The following is a 19,367-nucleotide window of genomic DNA, read 5'->3' on the forward strand; positions in this document are numbered from 1 at the left end:
TTGGTTTCTTTCGGGTAGTTACCTAGGGTTCTCTTCTCGTGTAGACATATTGAATTTCTACTCCGTCCTACCTCCGATTCTGACTCTGGGTGTCATCACTTCATGATGGATGACTGGAAATCTCGGAAGTTTAGGCGAATTTCCCAGCATGTCCCTAAAAAGTATAGGCACTTGGTGGTTTCAATAGTCTCGACCTAGTTCATTTATTTCCGAGCTGGAAATCTTCTCAATGAACCTCTTCTGGGTCTGAATCAACTCTTCTGTCGAACACTGAAGTGGATAGGGTTTTCTACAGGGTTCGTGTGAGAATGGAAATGTCTAAAGAATCCTAAGAGATTATTAACATTTCACTAGGTGATCCATATCGAGTCCTGCTACAATTACATAGGGTACACAAATCATATATAGCTTAGATCCGATAGGCCTTCGAATATGTGATACTACTCTATATCCACATCCCAACGAGGAAAAGGAAGTAGAGCGAAACCACACATTCTTAGTCTATGGGATCCTTATTATATATAACCTTGGAAGTATACCCTCTGTAATCATAGGTATATCAATAAGGATCTTTTTAGTTTTTCACACACGGTTATCTATATATCCTAAAATACCCCTATGGTATTTTAATTTCTTGCTTGATTCTTACTTCTGAATATGATTCTGGGATTAATGTGAGTCTTTTAGTATTCCAAAATACTCCCATAGTATTTTAAACTTTATGTTTGGCTCTAGCGTTCCTAGTTGGTAAGTTTCAGACTCGTTGCAACACCACTATCACTCCCAAGCACACGTTCATCGCATCACGAATAAATGTAGTTGATCAGGTTACATTTATTCCAGCTTGCGATTACATAACTGCCCAGGTTTGACTGTAGTGCTCAACATCCGAAGACTTTTATTATGGTTCTTCTTTTGATACTTTTGTTCGAGTGTTTAGATTCTGGATGTTCTTATACTTTGGTAAAATATGGTTATATTTTAAAGTATAATTCTTGGTCAGAGTGTTTTATCCCTATGTATTTATAGGCTGTATATCTTTTATGAATTGATATACTAAGCTCACTATAAACAATGCTCTGATACCAATCTGTCACACCCGAAAACCTGAACGGCGGAAACATTCTGGGGTCGATGACGTCATGTCAAGTATCACAACATATGAAGTATAGTAATCAAAGTACAACAACCATTGCATTAATAGTAATAGTTTTACACAAGTTACATTTTATAGAGTCATCAAAGTAATACAAAAACTAGTATAGATGCAGCTCGGTTCTAGGCTGGCTTCACAAAAGCTCCTCGGTGTACCTGTCTATTGCTGACCTGAGAATACAAGTTATTCTAAAAGCGAGTATCAACATTTTATTAAATGCTGGTGTGTTCATAAGTATTTAGTGTCATTTGTGTAAGTAAGCATTTTATTCAAAATAACTTTATAAAAGTAGTAGTTTAGAATCTACGGTGTATTAGAGTCCTTTCCAGAAAATCCTATATTTTCTAATTAAAAGGAGTCTTCTACCAAGACTCGACAGTGTTATGTTTTAAAGAGAAATTTTCCCCGAAATGGTATCATTACCAAAATACGGTATTTGACTTTAAAGAAAGTAGGAGAATATCACTAGTAAAATACTAGGGGAAAATAGCATATGCCTCAGCAGAAAATATTGCTGACTAAGGAAAAAGAAATCATAGACTCCAGGAGAGTATCGAATGAATGATACGCTTGGCTCAGTCTAACAAAATGAAACACAGACCCCAGACGGTATCAAATGTACGATACAGCTAGCAAGGTCTAAAACAAAGAAACACAGACCCCAGACAGTATCAAATGAACGATACAGCTAGCAATGTCTAAAACAGAGAGACACAGACCCTAGACAGTATCAAATGAACGATACAGCTAGCAAGGTCTAAAACAGATAAACATAGACCCCATACAGTATCAAATGAACGATACAGCTAGCAAGGTCTAAAACAAAGGGTAATCCTAAGAGTGTTGTTTCAAGAATACAGTGTTAAACTCTCGTTACCTTAAGGCCATGAATTATAAGGTAAACATGGAGATACTCGTAACCATACTGATTGACACTAGAGTACTTGACGCCTTGCAAGCGTCAGAATAAATATGACATTTGTAACCCCTTGGTTTGGTAGGCCGTGGACAGTAGCTAGCAGTCAGGGTGCGGGAGTGTCAGTCCCGTATAGATCTATACACACAATGCCCGCTCTCCCTCCAGGAGACTCTGGTTACCAACTTGACGACGGGGAGATCCGTGTCCTAAAGATGCATCTCGTATTCTGAATTCTATTAGAGGCGCTGGAGAAATGATATACACTCGCGAATGAACTGACTCCTTTGGAATTCTCGTACTAGAAAGAGTGAATAGAACCTTCTAACTATTCCTATAATAGTTACTAGTGTCTCTGATCTATGAGTGGTGAATGGACGGATGCCCTTGCTACCCAAGGGAAATGAACTGGCCGATGGAAACCTTTATGTCCGTATATGTATACATGATATATAACTAATGTTTGAACGTCCTTCGGACGGATAACCGATACCCACCAGACCACATCCCAACGAGGAAAAGGAAATAGGGCGAACTAGCCTTCCTAAGTCTTTTAAACATTGTTTATATAACTATACAAGTACAGGCATGCATTTAACTAAGTAGAAGTCTAGAAGTACAGAAGAAAACTTTGGTAAAACCTTTGGAAACCTTTAAAAATAAGAACTTACGACTTGATATCTTTATGTAAAACAAGTTTTGAAAACCGTTCATAAACACGTTTTGAATATAATTTGATAACACAAAATGAGCAAAGAAAGTCTCTGCTTAAAACACTGTTGTAATTGGTTTAGAAGTAAAACATACAGCGCGAGGGACAATTTGAGAAAAGACTTAAACAAGTAAAGACGTTTTGGAAAACCATATATAGTATTATACTTGGTAAAACAGCTGAAAGTGTGATAAATCCTTGTGCATGCGGGTTATTAATCACATATGATTGATATGATAACTAGCATGATTTAACTTGTATTCCCCCCCCCCACATAAAAGCATGTAAAAACATTTAAAAGGTTAATTCAGGGATATGAACTCACCTGTTGTAAGTGGACCGGGCGGAGGTGCCGGTTGGGTGCTCGGTGTCAAGTAAAGACTTGAACACACTTAGTGACCTATTAACATATGATGACATATGTTTACATACAATTAGTAATTATAATACTAATTAAACACGTAAACACATCCTAATGAGCGGAAAACACTTTGTTCAAGTGCTAGGAGTGTCCCGAGTAACATCTAAGGGAGTGTATGGCCTAGTTAGGGAGTATACTATTCAAGAGTAAACTCTTTATAGAGTTTACGGCCCTAAGACCATATCCCCATGAGTTTAAGGCCGTAAACTCATGGGTGGTGTGCTCTTGGATGATTTAAGGTCTTATGTCACTAGGGGAATTAGGCTAGGTTCAATTCTAGGGCATAGGGACTGGTTTAATCACCAAATGGACAAGTTTAAGGAGTTTACGGCTGTAAACAAGGAGTTTATGGCCGTAAAATCTTCCATTCCCTTTCCTTTTGTGTATTAAGGTCCTAAATGATAGAGAATAAAGTTCTATGCATTTTTCCAAGTCAAATGGAGAAGTTAGGGCATCATTTGGCCATTTTTTGGGAGTTTACGGCCCATGGACCAATCCTAGGGGGGTTTACGGCCGTAAAATCCTATGTCCATAGTTTCTTTGATGTTTAATGCCTTTACTTCAATGGTGGTTGCTTCTAGACATTTTCCCAAGTCATAGGAGGTGTTTGAGGGCAATTCTAACACCTTAAAAGGTGTTCACGGCCCTTGAAGAGGGGTTTACGGTCCAAGAGTGTTCTTGGGCCGTAAACTCATGTTTACTCTCCAAAATGCAAGGTTTTGGTGTCCTAAGCTCGTATGTGTAAGTCCACAAGTCATATCTAAGCCCTAGGAGTGATTTGGAAGGTTTTTGGGGCTTCAAAACCCCACTTATGGGTGTTCACGGTCCAAGAGTGTTCCTGGGCTGTAAACACATGAATTGGCACGTATTTGATGTCTTAAACACGAATTTGCATGTTAAATGAGCTAAACAACAAGTTAGGGTAGATTACTTACTAGTTTGGGGCTCGAAATGGGTGTTTTTGGATCGAAGGAAAGTTGTAGAGAGAGAGAGTGAAAAGGGTGTGAATGGAGTCCATTCCCCCTTATATAGGGGTTGAGCTTGTGGCTCAGTGGAAATCTACCCAATACTGACGTTAAACGGGGCTTTTGGTCGCACCCGATTAAATGGTCGTAATTTGACTTGGTTGAAACTAAAACTTTTCAAGGGATAATTGAGGGTGTTTCTAATTTGTTTCAACCCTTACAAAGTCATTATAAAAGTCCCAAATTAATTAACCTCTTCCAAAAGGTTAACGGGCAATTAATAAAGCGGGTTTTATTAACGGAAGATGTGGTTAAAATGACGGGATAAATTTCGGGTTGTCACAATCACGCTCTCCTTCCAGGAGACTCTGGTTATAGTACATGACTTTTGATGGTACTTGGGTAAGTACTTGAAGGTAATGTCTCACAAAGATATATTAATGGTTTACGCGTAGTGTAATGAGACTCCTTTTTCTTGTAATGTTTGAATGTAAATCTTTATGTAGTAAGAAAAATAATTATTTTTTGTGCCCCCAACCGGGTAAAATAGTGTGTATGTTCCATAAACTATACATATTATAGTTTATATAAATGTATCGTTGAAATGTGAATCCTTTGTATAATATTATCAAATTTTACATGATAATAATGTGACAACCCGAAATTTTCCATCCAGTTTAGTCAAACACTTCATTAAAAGTCAAACTCATTGCTGTTATCTTTTAGCACAGTTAGGAGTTTATTTGAGCGTTCTGAGCCTTGTACACTTAAAGAATAAGTGTTGGGGTTTATCGGCTGAAGTTATAGCTCAAAGAACGGACCTGGAACACCCTAACTAGGAGTTCACGGCCACCACCATGGAGTTTACGGCCGTATACTCCATGTGGGCCGTAAACTCCTCCTATAAGGTCAAGTTCTGGCCATTTTGTTCATTCCTTTCCTCCTCTTGGCCCAAATCCTCTCAAGTACCATCCCGATCTTCAAATCTCATAAGTTTATTGTCTTAACTAGTTGATATCTTGCATGAACTAGTAATCTTATATGATTTCATCCATGAAATCATTCCATTTTGTAGATCTTCAAGTTCCACCAAGAACACACACTAGTGTTCTTGACCAAAATCGACCATTCAAGCTCCTAGATCGTAAGTAATCTTGTTCTAACTCATTGTACACTAGGTTTATCATGTTTAGGGCTTAGAAAACATAAGGAATCACAGGATTTAAGGAGTTTACGGCCAAGACATGTTATTGGGACGTAAACCCCTTTTAAGGGTGCAAATGACACCCTAACACCTTAGTAAGCCTTGGATATTAGCATAGAACCTTAAACCATTGAACTAAGGACTTCATTACATGATTTGGTACTTCATACCATGAGTTTACGGCCGTAAAATCATGGGGAAGTGGTCCCAGGGCCTTAAACACCATACAAGGCCATTCTTGGACCTTAAACTCACCCAACCTCTTGTTTAAGCCTTGGAACACTTAACCACTTAAGTTATAATAGTTTTAATCCTCATTTGGTGACCCAATTGAGAGTTTACAGCCAGGAGTAAACTCCCCTCGGCCGTAAACTCCAACAAGCATGGTCCATTGACCATAAACTCCCGTATAAGGCCTTGCACTCCTTTCTGCAACCCGATAGCCTCCTAACACTTTGACCAAAGTGTTTTCCTCACATTAGGATGTTTATACATGTTTAATTAGTGTTATAATCACAAATTATATATATATATATATATATATATATATATATATATACACACATATGTCTTCATATGTTATTAGGATCATTGTGTGTGTCTAAGTCTTCACTTGACACCAAGCACTTGTCCGACACTTCAATCCGATCCGCTCACTGCAGGTGAGTTCATACACCTTAATTAACCTTTTAAATGTTTTGTAAATGTTTATAAATTATTTATGGGGGGGGGAATACAAGTTGAATCATATTTAGTTATTATATCAATCACATGTGATTAATAGCTCGCATGCAAATGGATTTACTATACGTTAACTGTTTTACCAAATAGATTTCTTCAAATGACTTTCTTAAACATTTTCACATGTTTAAAACTCTTTATCAAACTGTCTTACATACTGTAAGTTTCCTTTCAAACTCTGTGACAAATGTGTTTTCAAACAAAGGTTTTCCTTATACTTAAACTGTCTTATCAAACAAAATACTTTCAAATCGTTTTATAAACTAACATCAAGTCATCGTTTCTTAGTATTAAACTTTTCAAAGGTTTTACAAAACTTCTTTTATACTTTTATATTGTAAAATGCATGCCTAGATATGTATAGTTATATAAATAATGTTTAAAGGACTTAGGACGACTAGCTCACTTTATTTCCTTTTCCTCGTTAGGATGTGGCCTTAGGGAATCGGTTGCTCGTCCGAATGTCGTCTAAATATTAATTATATATCATGTATACATATATAGGTATAAAGGTTCCATTAGTCAGTTCAGTACCTTTGGGTAGCAAAGGTATACTTCCGGTTATACTCATATAGTACTAGTAACTATAATAGGTTTAGTTAGGAGATACTACTTACCATTCAAAGTACAAGGAATCACACAAGAGTCAGTTCATTCATGAGTCTATACTAATACATTACATGTTACATGAATACGCTTACTTGAATACGTTTACATAGATACACTTACATGAATACGTTTGCATAGATACACTTACATGAGTACGTTTACATAAGATACACTTACATAGATACGATTACGTTGATACGATTACAGAGATACGCTTACATGAACATGTTTACATTAATGCGTTTAATAGATACTATTACATAGGATCTGTTACAAATGCTTTGGGACTTACCATTCGACACCCAAACCTGTTAGCTACAGTAGGGAAAAGGAGCATCGACGGGTGTCCATGGTTGTACTGTTCGGCGAGTTTCCACGCCGTGATTATCCTAATACAAAAGGATACTTTTTAGTTATTATATTATTTTTCTTCCTTTACTTTGTTACATATTCACATAAACGACGAGGTAGGATATATTTGATATATATAAAATATTTTCCTTATTACCTTTATATTGTGACTCTTACGCATAAACGATGAGGTATACTATAGTTTTATACTAATAGTTAAACAGGGAAAAACCGTCACAATTACAGTGATGCTTACTTTCAAAACAGTTAGGTCTTGGTAGGAGACTAGTTTCGAAACAGTTAGGTCTTGGTAGAAGACTACTTTCAAAACAGTTAGGTCTTGGTAGAAGACTACTTTCAAAACAGTTAGGTCTTGGTAGAAGATTACTTTTTATACTAGTGGAAATCATAGGGATTTTCTAGGGTTTTCAAACGTTTTTCAACTACTTACAAACATTTTCATAGTTATACAAACTTTTCTCCAAATGTTTACAAGTTTTTACTTTCCAACTTTACAAATCAAAGACACATTAATACTTATGAATTCACCAGCTTTATTGCTGATACTCGCTTTCAAAATAACTTGTATTCTCAAGTCACAAATAGATAGGTACGACGACCAGGTTTTGTGAAGACGGAAAAGTCAAGACTCCTCTTTTATTTTGATTATATATTATGTTTGATGGGTTTGAGCCATAAGAACATTCCTATGTGCACATACAAACCCTAATGCTTGGATCTAGGTTTCTCTAATTGAACATGCAATGTATCCAAGACTTTGATTGATAGATCTAGTGTAAACATTCAAATCATAACATATGAAATCAGATCTAACGGAATACCTTGAGTTGCTTGCTTGAATCTTCTTGTCCTTGGAGCTTAGAGTCACAATTGTCACTCCTCTAATGGCTTACAAACACCAACTAGCAAGAGGATGATAAGAGAGAGAGAGAGAGAGAGAGAGGAGGGTGAGAAATCGGCCAGGGTAACTCCAATAACAAGGGTGCAGATTTCCTCAACCCTATGGGTCTATTTATACTAGTGAGTTCCTAGGGTTTCACCCTTAAAACCCTAATTGGATAACTTAGGCCCTAAGCAATCCAATGATCCCTATGGCCTTGGACGATTTCTAGGTTCTTCCAAACCCTAAAATCGTCCACCCTCTTATCCTTAAGGATTCATAGCCCAAAATATAACTATCACACATTTGACAGTTTATGCCCCTTTATTCAATTAATCTCTTTAAGTCACCAAATTAATTCCTAATTAATTTATGACTTATATTAATCAAATAACAATATTATTATTACTTATATTATTCTCATAATATATTAATAATATTTCTTCTCTCATACAAATCATCATGTCAAGTTGCTATGGTGAAGGCAACCCAAAAGGATCATGCACAACCGGGTCAAATACTTGCCAAATATAGTTATAGCCTTAGACACCATTCCAACAGTCTCCCACTTGGATAAGTCTAGTAACTATATACACAAGCACAATCCTATTAGCAATCGTAGCTCTCAAAGACGCTGTCAAACTCTGATCTCATCAGTCCTGTCCTTTAGATAAGGGATCGTATAGTTCTCTGTTTAGATATCATGCAGACACAAATAAACTTAGGATAAAAGTAACAAATAAACTTCGACTTATATGCATTTACTTATTCACTAATCAATTATACACAACAATGCGTTTTATAACATCAATTTACTGATGCGGTTTCGCATCATCAATGTACAACCAATTATTTAACAAATAACAAACCATATATCTAGGTTTTAAGACCATATGATATTATCATCTTGTGATCACTTACAATATACATATATATATATATATATACACCTTAAAGTGATTCCAGCAAGTGCGGGTTTGTTCCAATGCTCAAAACTATTTCATAAGCACTCATGAACGTTGCAGCAAACCTTTGCTATGTCTAATACCATTTAGACAATCTACATACCAATTCATGACAATCTTCTTTCATATCTACTTCCAACATATGAACGATTGTGGACTATTCGAATAATTCAATTATTCTTAATAAGTCAATTATTCAGGAAGTCAAAACATGCAAAGTGAAACAATAGTTAAACAATTAACATGAGACAGTAACTTTACTTATAAATAATACTCCTTTATTTAATCATCAAATGTCAATTACATTTATCTATTACAAGTTTCAATAACTATCTAATCTAAACTAATATCATCCTTCAGCCCAATACTCATAGCATGCTGCAAATGCTTAACCCTAGTCAATCCCTTTGTAAGCGGATCTGCTGGGTTATCTTCTGATGATATCCTCTTAACCACGAGGTGTCATTCTTATACTCGATGTCTAATAAAGTGATATTTTCTGTCGATATGTCGAGATCTACCATGATCCCTTGGTTCCTTGGTCAAGGCAATCGCTCCTTCATTATCACAGAAAATTTCCATAGGCTCCTTTATGGCAGGTACAACTCCAAGATCACCGATGAAGTTCTTCAACCATATTGCCTCCTTTGACGCTTCGCTCGCTGCAATGTACTCCGATTCGCACGTTGAATCAGCTATGGTTTCCTGCTTGGAAATTTTCCAAGTTACTGCTCCTCTATTAAGGGTAAAGACCCAGCCCGACTGGGAACGGTAGTTATCCCTGTCGGTCTCGAAGCTGGCGTCACTATACCCTCACACCTTTAAGTCATCACTCCCCCGAGGACTAAAAACCATTGCTTGGTCCTCCGAAGGTACTTAAGTATATTCTTGACCGCAATCCAATGGGCTCTGCCAGGGTTCCCTTGATATCTACTGACCATGCTCAAAGCAAAGGCTACATCAGGGCGAGTACAAGTCATAACATACATGATTGAGCCAACTGCGGAAGCGTATGGTACTCGGCTCATTTCTGCTATCTCGGCTTCGGAACTCGGACTTTGAGTCTTACTCAACTTGGCATTACTTTTTATCGGTAATTCTCCCTTCTTCGAATTCTCCATACTAAAACGTTTCAGTACTTTATCAAAGTAAGTGTTTTTACTAAGTCCTATTAGTCTCTTACTTCGTTCTCTCACTATCCTTATTCCCAAGATATAGGAAGCCTCTTTGAGGTCCTTCATAGCGAAGCACTTCCCGAGCCAGGACTTAACCTCCTGCAGTGTCGGGACTCCGTTTCCTATGAGTAGTATGTCATCGACATACAAGACGAGGAAGCTAACTATACACCCACTGGCTTTGACATATACACATGATTCATCTTCGCTTCGTACAAATCCAAACTCTTTGACTTTCTCATCGAAGCAGAGATTCCATCTGCGAGACGCTTGCTTAAGCCCATAAATGGACTTCTCAAGCTTGCACACTCTATTGGGATGCTTCGTATCGACAAAACCGTCTAGCTGAGCCATGTAAACTTCCTCAGCCAACTTCCCATTAAGGAAAGCGGTCTTGAAATCCATCTGCCATATCTCATAATCATGAAATGCAGCAATGGCTAACATCACTCTAATAGATTTTATCTTTGCAACTGGTGAGAAGGTTTCATCATAGTCAACTCCGGGAGTTTGAGTAAAGCCCTTCACAACCAATCGCGCCTTATATGTGTGTACATTCCCATCCACGTCGGTCTTCTTCTTGAAGATCCATTTACACCCAACGGTCTTACGTCCGGGCACATTATCAACCAAATTCCAAACTTGGTTGTCATACATGGATTGAATCTCGCTGTCCATTGCCTCTTTCCATTTTGCAGACTCCGGGCCTGCCATGGCTTCCTTATAGCTATTAGGTTCATCTAAATTTATTAGTGTACCATCACTAATATACGTGTCCCCTTCGGTAGTAATATGAAAACCATAAAACTGGGATTGAACTCTAACTCTTTCGGAACGTCTAAGAGGTAAGGACTCGTCAATTGGTTCAACCGGAGTTTCCTCCTCGGGTTGAGCGCCAGTGGTGGAGGTTCCTTCATCACTCGATTCTTGAATCTCTTCAAGCTCGATCTGCCTCCGACTGTCTCCTTGGCTTATGAGTTCTCGCTCTCGGAAAACCCCTCTTCTCGCAACGAAGACAACATTGTCATTTGGTCTATAGAAGAGATATCCAAAGGATTTCTGTGGGTAGCCGATGAAAATACATCACTCACTACGAGGTTCGAGCTTGTCGTGAGTATCTCGTCTTACAAAAGCCTCGCAACCCCAAACCTTGATATGTGCCAACGAGGGAGCTTTCCATGTCCACATCTCATGAGGTGTTTTGGAAACCTTCTTTGTAGGGACTCGGTTAAGGATATGGGCGGCGGTGTCTAAGGCATACCCCCAGAATGAGTTAGGTAGTGAAGCACGACTCATCATAGAACGAACCATGTCCAACAAGGTTCAATTACGCCTTTCTGCCACACCATTCAACTGCGGTGTCCTAGGTGGCGTCAGTTGCGAAACTATTCTGCATTCTTTGAGATAGTTGTGAAATTCAAGACTTGGTACTCTCCTCCTCGATCGGATCGAAGCATCTTGATTTTCTTGCCCAATTGATTCTCCACTTCATGTTTAAATTCTTTGAACTTTTCAAACGTTTCAGACTTGTGCTTGATTAAGTAAATATACCCATATCTACTATAATCATCGGTGAAAGTCAAATAGAAGCGGTTCGAATCCTTTGTGGTGGATCTAAAGGGTCCACATACATCGGTATGTATGGGATCTAATAAACCCTCACCCCTCTCACATGTACCAGTGAAGGGTGACCTGGTCATCTTTCCAAGCAAACAAGACTCACACATGTCATCTTCCCTAAGGTCGAATGACTCCAACACTCCATCCTTTTGGAGTTGGGCTATGCGCTTCTTGTTGACATGTCCAAGACGACAATGCCACAAACATGATTTATCCATACTATCGGAAGAATCCATGCATAAAACATCATTTCCTAGGTTATCTACAATCATAACAGTTTCATAAATTCCATTACAAGGCATTGCTTCAAAATATAAGACACCATTTAGATAAACATAAATCGAACCATTCTCTTTATTAAACAAAAATCTAAATCCTTGTCTAAACAAACTATGAAATGAAATGATGTTTCTTGCCATATCTGGCGAGTAGCAACAATTATTCAAATCTAAAGTTAATCCATTACTAAGCACTAAAGAATACACTCCAATCTTGGTGACAGGCGACGATCTTATGTTTCCCATGATTAGATTTATTCTTCCACGCTCCACATCCCTATTTCTTATTAGTCCCTGTAATTCAGAAAAAATGTGGTAACCAAACCCGGTATCAAGGACCCAAGAAATAACATGAGATGAATCATTAGATTTAATTGTGTAAATACCTGCGAAAGACGGCTTGATCTTTCCTTCCCTGATGGCTTGCAGATATTCTGGGCAACTTCTCTTCCAATGCCCTATTTTGTGGCAGTGGTGGCACTCTGCCTCCTTCGGGTTAGGGTTTAGCAGGATCAACTTTGGTCCCACTAGAAGAGGAACCATCTCGGGACTTTCCCTTACGGTGGCTCTTTGACGGAGTCTTCCTCTTTTTGCCCCTTCCTTGCCCAATAGCCAAAACAGGAGCAGCGGGTGGATTGGGAGTTGGTGCAACAGACTTGTCCTTGAGGTTGCTCTCAGCAACCCTTAGGAGACCTTGGAGTTTGCTTAGGGTGACCTCTTCCTTGTTCATGTGGTAGGTCATCCTAAATTGGTTGTAACACGGAGGCAAGGAATGAAGTACCATGTCGATCGCCAAATCTTCCCCAAAGTCAACATTCAACATGCGAAGACGATCGACATACCTTTGCATCTTTTGCTAGTGTACGGTTAGAGAATCTCCATGTCCCATTTTGGTAGTGATCATGTTTGTGAAGATCTCATAACGTTCCTGCCTCGCGTTTTGATGGTATCTCTCCAATAAGTCTTGATGCATCTCGTATGGATACATGTCCTCATAGGACTTTTGGAATTCGACATTCATTATGGCTATCATGATGCAATGAACCTTCGTTGCATCACGTTCATGAGTCTCAAAAGTAGTCATTTCAGCCGGAGTAGCGACTTCTGGATTGATCTTCTCGAGCTTCTCGTCAAGTACATACTCCTTGTCCTCGTATCGAGCAATCGTGCGAATGTATCTTATCCATTCGTAAAGTTCGTTCCATCGAAATTCACTTTTTGGCAAAGGCTCATTAGTGTGAATGAGCTAGTAGCAACGTTGTTCGCGTTCGACATCTACAAATAGAAAGGACAAAGTTTGATTAGAATTGAATCCCTAATTATCATCCAATATGAAAAATTAGGGCTAGGATCCACCAACATTATTTACACATTAGAAAAGGGATGCCGTAATCCAACATGCAAACAATTTGAAGGTAAGTGAATGACGATTCACTAATTCTCCACCATGAAAACATAACCTTAAGTTCTAAATGTATTTAGAATTCCTAGATTTCGATGAGATTCATTGAACTTTTCAATGGCATGTTTAAATCTTGATATGCCCCTCTCGTTTGTGACTGGGATGCCGAGGATCACAAAGTGGGTGTGAATAACCATGCAAATCTACAAGGTGCCTTCATTGTTACAATCACCTATTTGATGTGCCGGTAAACCACACACGCTCCACCAAACTACAATAAACAATGAATCACCCTTTGCCACCTTTGCTTAGAACCAATTAGTGTGCCGGTAAACCACACACGCTCCACTAACTTCTTAGCAAGGGTGCAAAGTGTAATTTCATGGGTTTGCATCAATTCACTTTTCCTAAAGTAACTAGGATTGGGAATTTGAAAAAGATGTAGTTACTTTGTATTTTAATATTATACTTTTAATGAGGAGATAGGGTTGCCCTATCCTACCCGTTCGGCTAACGACCCTCCACCGATCAAGCAAGCGGTGGGTGTGAGTGTACACCCATTAAGCGCCATTTTATAGGCCGCAACCTTATACCCACCTTATAGACCAGCTTCGTGAATGAGGCCTACTAACGGTAAGACTAGCATTTTGATTATACATATATATATATATATATATATATATATATATATATATATATATATTAGTCTTGTAATATTATATTAGTATAGGGTTGAATTTTAAACTTGTAAAATTCTAGGGTTTGAAATTTAAATTGTCTAAATTAAACTTTTAATCACAAAACATAAATTTCAAAACTTGAGGACAAGTTTTAAACTTTTCAAAACATAAGGGATCAAATAACAAATAATTTAAATTAACCATTTAATCTCATAATTATCCATATTTGATTTATTTAAATGTTTCTTGCAAAACAATTCTCCAATTTAATTAAAATAATCAATTAATATCATATAAGGAAATTATTATTCAATTAATTGGTAAATATCTTTTGTTAGGTCAAGAATATACTCACATATATGTTAAAATTCGAATTTTATTGACCCATAAAGATTAAGGCAAGTTTCCAAAAGAAAAACAGCAAGAAATCCCAAAACTAGCTCCATCTGACGCTCGAACTCGCCGAGTACCACAATGGACTCGCCGAGTTGAGGCCTACTCGCCAAGTCCACTATGGAACTCGCCGAGTTCATCAGGCAGATGAAAAAAATCGAATTTTGCAATCAACAAGCAATCAACCAATGCATCAATTCAATAGAAACCAATCAAGGCTCTGATACCACTGATGGGTTTGAGCCATAAGAACATTCCTATGTGCACATACAAACCCTAATGCTTGGATCTAGGTTTCTCTAATTGAACATGCAATGTACCCAAGACTTTGATTGATAGATCTAGTGTAAACATTCAAATCATAACATATGAAATCAGATCTAAAGGAATACCTTGAGTTGCTTGCTTGAATCTTCTTGTCCTTAGAGCTTAGAGTCATAATTGTCACTCCTCTAATGGATTACAAACACCAACTAGCAAGAGGATGATAAGAGAGAGAGAGAGAGAGAGGAGGGTGAGAAATCGGCCAGGTTTACTCCAATAACAAGGGTGCAGATTTCCTCAACCCTATGGGTCTATTTATACTAGTGAGCTCCTAGGGTTTCACCCTTAAAACCCTAATTGGATAACTTAGGCCCTAAGAAATCCAATGATCCCTATGGCCTTGGACGATTTCTAGGTTCTTCCAAACCCTAAAATCGTCCACCCTCTTATCCTTAAGGATTCATAGCCCAAAATATAACTATCACACATTTGACAGTTTATGCCCCTTTATTCAATTAATCTCTTTAAGTCACCAAATTAATTCCTAATTAATCTATGACTTATATTAATCAAATAACAATATTATTATTACTTATATTATTCTCATAATATATTAATAATATTTCTTCTCTCATACAAATCATCCTATCAAGTTTCTATGGTGAAGGTAACCCAAAAGGACCATGCACAACCGGGTCAAATACTTGCCAAATATAGTTATAGCCTTAGACACCATTCCAACAATGTTGTCTTATACTATAAAAGAATACACTTGTAATTAAAATTATACTATTAATGCAATGGATGATGTTGTTGCTTGTTTACTACTTTACATTGTTGTGATACATTACATGACGTCCTCCGCCCCAGAACGTTTCCGTCGCTCTCGGTTTTAGGGTGTGACAGATTGGTATCAGAGCATTGTTTATAGTGAATTAAGTATATCAACCCATAAAAGATATACTAACTATAAATACAATGGGATTAAAAATACTCTGACCAAGAATTTATACTTTTAAATAATAAAATATTTAATAAAGTATACGTGCCTACATTCATACTAAAATCCGTGTCACAATGACAAGAACAAAAGTATTACGATTGTTGAATATCACAGGTAAGCTCGGGGATGTATGGTCAGTCTTGGGAGTGGCATAGCATGATCAATTATGCTGGTCCGGGCACTGATTAGCACATGCCCAAGAATGGTTGTGATGTGTCAACAAGTCTAAAAGCTTACCAACACTACCACAATGAGAACATTATAACATAACCTAAGTTTAAGATACTATAGGAGTATTTTGTGTTACTATAATAACTTACTTGAGAACTAAAGAAAAAGAGGATCTTCATTACTAGGTCAATAGTTGCTAAGTGGATACATTAAGGTTATATGTAACTAGGATGATATAGACTCAGAATCTGTGAAATTTTGCTTTACCCCTGTTCCTCGTGAATTTGGAGTTAAGGTCACTTATTCGAAGGCCTATCCTGTTTGATTTCATATAATCGGTATGCACTTTACAAATAGTGTTGTAACTAATAAAGATTTTCTTATAATTATCTAGATAGTTCGTCAAAAAAAATTATTTTCTTACTCCAATTCTCGCGTAGATAACATGGCTGGACTCCATCCCCACGGCAACCCGTACCTTCCGAAAGAAGGTAATGCTGGATGGTTTGGAGAAGAACCCGAGAATGATCATCCAATCCCTTTGAATGATCACCATGCTGAAGACATTTAAGATGATGATAACTCCGAACCCGAGGTTGAGAAACTACCCCCGGTAGCTCCCGTTCCAAATCCTAACCCTCTTCCGGCTTTTCATGGCCCGACGCCTCCTTGGGTAGAATGCTTGGAAACATGGAGCGAAGATTAAGATCAACCTATGCCGTTTAATGGAAACCGAAGCTTCTACAACGTAAACGAAGGGAACTCAGCAGACAAACTTCTACCAATCCTGATCCGTAGAGTTGCCCGCAACGAAATTCAGGGCAGGACGACTCTCCATCGTATCACAGAGGTTGATACCAATACAGGAATGCATACCATTCGCACCAATCGCCTTGAACACACAAGTGAGAGATCTGGGAGAAACCATGAGACCCTGTTGCAAGCACTAGTTGAAACCCGAGCCGAAGTCATAGAGCTCTGAGTACGCTAGAGGGTGTACGAAAGACACCTGCTTGATATGGAACGTCAACTAGCTGAACTAAGGGTTCACCATAGGGGTGACCGTCGCCAGTAGGAGATGCTTTACTTTCCTTATTTGTTTTAAAGAATCGTGTTCTTGTCTATGTTCTGTGTAGCACTTTTCAATGTGACTACCTTGTACTGTAAGTCCTTATAGTTAGACCCTTATGCTGTCAAGGACTTTTCTACTCCGGATGTGATGTAAGACCTACTATAAGGTCAATTTTCCCCAAACTTGTTACATCTTAAACATCGATGATATTGACAGTCGGCAAACTTTCGTGTCACTCTTTGTTCAATAACTGATACCCTCAGGCCACATCCCAACGAGATCAGAAAAAGAAATAAGGCGTGCTAGTCGTTCCAAGTCTTTTAAACCTTTCTTATTTAACTATACGTATATAGGCAAGCATTTAACAATATAAAAGTATAAAAGAGGTTTTGTAAAACCTTTGAAAAGTTTAATAAATAAGAATTTATGACTTGATGTCAGTTTATAAAACAATTCGAAAACAGCTGACAAGACAATTTAAGTGTAAGAAAACCTTTGTTTGAAGCACAACTATAACAGATTCAAAAAGGAAACATACATTTTGTAAGACAGTTTCTAAAAGTGTTTTAACATGTAAAAACGTTTGAGAAAGCTATTTGAAGTACTCTATTTGGTGAAACGGCTAAAAGTGTAGTAAGTCCAATTGTATGTTAGTTATAAATCACATGTGATTGATTATATAACCAAAAAGTATAACAAAGATTTATGTCTTTCACACCGGGATAACCGTGTGTTTACTTGTATCCCCCCCCCCCCTTAAAAGTGTATAAAAAGCATTGATAAACATTTGAAAGTGTAGTTTATAGGGGTATGAACTCACATGATAGATCGAAGAAAGCGAGATGATAATCGAGTAGAACTTTGACAGGAAAAGTTGAAAACGCGGGAAAATCTCGGGATTCTCGGGACTCTCGAGAGTGTAGAACTTCCTTCGGGACTTGAGTGTGAAAACCGGGGCTTCAGGATGGTTTATCAAGGTAATTTCGCAGAGTAACATCACTTAGTTGGAAAGAGATGAGCACCTAACTCGGAAAACCCTTGAAATCTATTTATAGGCCAACTTTTGGGGTCCCACGTCGTGGCCATAAGGTTGCCATATCGTGGGGTCGATCCTTATCCTCTTCCATGGACGAGACGTCTTCTGCCAAGCCTGAAAACCCCATCAGTCGCTGTGCCACGTCGTGGCCAGCCTGACAGCCTCAAATTTTGTGTCTCGAACTTGTAAAATCCGCAACTTCTGCGTACAAGCTCTATTTTCGACATTCTTTATATGCACGCGTAGCTGAAAATATGCTCTACAACTCTCGTTTAGACTTCATCGGCAAATATTGACTTTATTTTTAACGTGCTGGGACACGAAAAGTCCGTTAAAATCCATAACTTCTTCATCCGATGTCCGTTCTTGATAGACTTTTCGCCGTTGCGCTACTATTGTTGAGACCTTCGGTTCTCATTTAGGTTGATTCGGCCAAAAGTCTCTCGATCTATATTTCGAGTTTTTAGCTGTCTACTGCTATATCCGGATCTTGGAAAAATAATAACTTCCACATACCAAGTCAGATTTGAACGTTCTTTTTATGTACGCTCACGGTTTAATGATATCTACAATTTTCATTTAGATACTTAAGGCAAAAAACTATTGTATTGAAACTTCGCATTTTTCGTTTATCGGTGTTGCCGGTTTTGTCGAGAATCTTCGATTGGTCATAACTTCTTCGTTATAACTCGGATTTTAGTGTTCTTTATATGTACGAAAACCTTGATACGATTCCTACCACTTTATTTAACCCAAATAAGATTTTAGGAAAGTTATATTTTGACCTAAATTTGACTGGTTTTACATTACATTGTCTCTAAATATCGGGTTGTCACATCATCCCCCCGTTAGAGAGAATTTCGTCCCGAAATTAGAGTTTAAGCAGAATTGATAATCATGCTACAGATAGAAGTTTTATTTTCTTCTCGTGTTCTTAAGTGAACTCGGGTCCTCGCTTGGCATTCCAACGAACATTTCACTATCGGGATACGACTTTGCTTCTTTCGTTTGACTTCACTGGTATGATAAATCCTCTTTGTCGAATGTGTGTTGAGTGTTTTTGTGGTCTGTGAGAGTATTACACCTTGTGCCCTACAAGTAGTGTCTCCAGATCTTCAGAGAAATTACCATTGCTCCTGACTCAAGATCATGTGTTGTATAGTTAACTTCTTGCGTCTTAAGCTGTCGTGAGGTATAGGCAGTGGCCTTTCCTCTTGTATAAGAACGCAACCAAGCCCTTGGTTGGATGCATTGCCTTTCACCACGAAATCTTCTATCCCATTTGAGAGGGATAATATCGGTGCGGTACACCAGGCTTACGTTAGCATTGGT

Source organism: Lactuca serriola, chromosome 5 (assembly GCF_051521515.1).
Source record: "Lactuca serriola cultivar US96UC23 chromosome 5, Lser_US96UC23_V15, whole genome shotgun sequence".
NCBI lineage: Eukaryota > Viridiplantae > Streptophyta > Magnoliopsida > Asterales > Asteraceae > Lactuca > Lactuca serriola.